This window comes from Saccostrea cucullata, unplaced genomic scaffold, assembly GCF_032062105.1.
Source record: "Saccostrea cucullata isolate Sc308-1 unplaced genomic scaffold, CSIRO_AGI_Scuc_v1 ctg581, whole genome shotgun sequence".
Taxonomy (NCBI): domain Eukaryota; kingdom Metazoa; phylum Mollusca; class Bivalvia; order Ostreida; family Ostreidae; genus Saccostrea; species Saccostrea cuccullata.
In genome coordinates, this window is record NW_026919375.1 from 135,741 (window position 1) to 139,116 (window position 3,376).

The following is a 3,376-nucleotide window of genomic DNA, read 5'->3' on the forward strand; positions in this document are numbered from 1 at the left end:
AGTCCCGCCCTTACACCGGAGCCCCTGACCCTGGGGCCATGAAATTCACAATATAAGAAGAGACACCCTTCCTCATCATAACTATTGTAGTTAACTTGTTTAATACCTTGCAGCAGAGAAGAATTTTCACTATACATGTATTATCTAAATAGCCCCGCCCTAGCCCTAGAACCCCTGACCTTGGGGTCATGAATTTCACAATTTAGTAGATGACTTAATGGCATAATTGTAATAAGCATTAAGTTAATGCTTATTACAATTATGCCAACAGTGTGACTGCTTGATGTCAAGGAAATTTTTTTTTAAATATTGCATTAATTTTATTGGTTTTGGCCCCATTCCTCAGGCCCCAGGGACTATGAAATTCATAATTTTTGTTCCTCTTCACCCATAAATGCTTTATGCCAAAATTGGATGAAATTGATTAAGCGATTGCAGAGAAGAATCTGAAAATCTTTACACACGACGCACGATGACAGAAGGAAACAGATAGCAATATATAGGTCACCTGAGTGACCAAGTTGACCTAAATCTAGAAATCTCTTTCTATGTTTATTGGTTACAGCGTCTTAGTTTAACATCGTAACCTTTTTTAAGAGGTACATGTATTAATACTTTTCTTTTCTGTGTCGATTATACCGGTATTGAATATTTTTTTTTACCTCAGAAGTTAAAACTGCTTTTCAAGTTATCAATCCTTGTAACTATACGCTATTTATGTCCCTAAAATAAAATTGCTGTCTGGAACTGAAGATTTAAACAGTAAAATAAACATTAAGTTTAAACAGTAACATCCATAATACCTGGCGAGACTAAACTTTTTATGACTTGTGATGAAACTGCGATTAAAAGAATTTTATGAAGTAAGAAATGTATCTCTGAAAATTGATATATTTAGAATTTTAAATTAATCGAAAATCTTCCTAAAAATATTGTATTCAGTCGGACGAGCTGAAATTATATGCAAGTGTAACAGTTACAAGAAAATTTGAATAGTGAACCAAGTGCTTATTTCCGAGCATTTACCATAATTATAAATGTAAACAAAAACAATCATGATAGGCAAGGATTCCTCTTCCAAAATTGGTAATTTCTCCACTCCATAGTCTACAGCCCCCCGTGACTAGGATCAGCTCACCTTGTAATCCTTGTTGGAAAGTCTAAGTGGCCCCTCCCCTTCGAAAGGAGTGCCCGGTTATATCCTCTCCAGGCGGGACTATCTGCAGCCGAGACAAGAACCAGCTGCAAGACAGGGGTTCACCGTTTGCCTTTTGCAGGAGGGATGAAGTGTCCAACGTCAAAGGGTCAGCGAACAGCAAATGAAATAAGCTGCACAAGGCACTGGCTGGGCACAGTGGGTGACCATGCAAGTCAGGAAGTGTAACTTGAAGTTGGTGCTCTCGGAATTGCAGGGTCTTGGTCCAATTCAGGGATAACAAGAAGCCCTTGGCATGTGGGCTTATATTTTGAATACACAAATCACGGTCTAGAACACAGATAGGTCCCTGCGATAAGAATTAAGTTTCCAGGCCGCAGAAGTCCGAAGAATGCGATGAGGCATGCCGTCCTAAAGGATAAGTCCTTCTTCAGATCTAAACATAGGGAACTCCTAATCAGTAAGAGATGTCTAGGCTGAATAGGTGTTGCTGCACCCTGGGCATCACCAAGTTCACGTTTTCCTCCCTTCAGGGTTTGCTGAATGGACCAAACCCCATGAATAGGGTCATATAAATCATTAGCACAATGTAAATGTTTCACAATGTTCAGGTAATTCTTAATGGTACTATACTTAAAGGACTTCACATCCACCAAGTATGCAATGTATAAGATGATCTGCTCGGGTGCTGCTGGTACTCCAGGCAAGTTAACTTTAGCAAAAAAGTCCAGATAGCAGGTAAGTTGGGCTTGGTATGTTTTCTTGGTGCTAACCGCCCATCCCTGGGTCCTCAGGCGACTCGCTGCAGTGCGCAGGGCTTGAAGAAGCTCGACCCCATCTGCAATAAATAAAGGCAGGTGACATGTGTGAAACAAGTGCTTTTATTGTGAAAGGTACAATGCATGATCCATCAAATGGTAACATTTCATAGAGGTTAGTGAGCATGCAAGGTTCACTTAAACGCGAGATCACATCTGCTATAGTGTTCAGTTTCCTCTTTACTTATAGCAGTAGTATTGTCTGTATACACTGTAACTTTCTTGTTCGCAAGCAGAGGTGCCCAGCGTTGTAACGCTTGGATTGTAGCCACAGTTTCCTTGGTATTTATAATGCTTTTTTCAAAATCATGGTGCTGAATCCCAAAAAAATCTGGTCGAGAAGATATCAAATTCTGCCTGCACCACGAAACTGTCTACATGTAGTTAGAAGAACACTGCGTTCTTCGCTGCGCATTCTTTGGCTTCCAAGAAATTTGTTTTTACGTTCCGTTCTTTAAAGTCACACATGCGTACATGTCAACTTTTTTATAGTTATAAAGGCGTAACAAGTCCGCAGAGTTTCAATTTCTTTATATTAGGAATACTGTTCTTATGTTCTCAACTTTGAAGACGTAAGCTGATTTGATGATATCGCTCATCAAAGACGATTTGATGTCCATCCTTCCTGTATAAAGGTAGTTCCAAAAATGATATAAGGGCTTCCTCGGAACTCCTCTCACTCTTATGACCTTAGGGGCCACAGGTTCTGATGAAAACGCGTCTCTTTTAAATACTATAGTATTTTCAAAGTTAGATCTGGGAAACTAAAATGATTGTGTGTGCTGGAAATAACGTATCTCCTATTTTAAAACAAATGTCACGTATTTGTTTACTATGATATTTTTGGGTAATGTATTCCCCCTAATTTGTATGAAGCAGGGATTAATTTGTGGCTTTTTTACTTCCAATATTCAGTATTTTTCCCTTATTTTCTTTATTTTCCCCTTTTCATGAGTAAAAAAGGTTTCCTTCCAATAATGAAAATTCAAATATTTTTTTTCATAAAAGCTGGAAATTGTAAGTAATTTTTTTAGAGGGAGTGAAATGGTTCTACCGTGCTACACATGTGAAAACCAACTGGGTCCCCCAGCAGGGCTCGCTCTGTGCCATCTAGGGTTCCTATTATTTTTCCAGAAAGGGTAGTTTCCCATCAAACACAAGATTATTCCCTATAATGGGAGAACCACTGCATTTTCACTGGGCTCTAGGTCTTTACCACTGAGCTTTCTTTTCGTGTTTTCATGTTCATGCAGGCGTCTCCATGCAGGTCTAGTTAAAAGAACGCTGCGCATTCTTTGGCTTCAAAGAGATTTGTTGTTAATTTCTGTTCTACAAAGCCACAAATATCGACTTAATTCATCCATCTTTTCCATAGCTGGACATAGGCGTAACAAATCAGAGT

At 39.0% G+C, this 3,376-nt stretch overlaps 1 pseudogene; it reads right to left on the reverse strand.

Annotated features, from left to right (window-relative positions):
- Nucleotides 1–1,031: 1,031 nt before the first annotated feature.
- Nucleotides 1,032–2,594, reverse strand: LOC134230164 (uncharacterized; annotated as a pseudogene).
- Nucleotides 2,595–3,376: the final 782 nt, after the last annotated feature.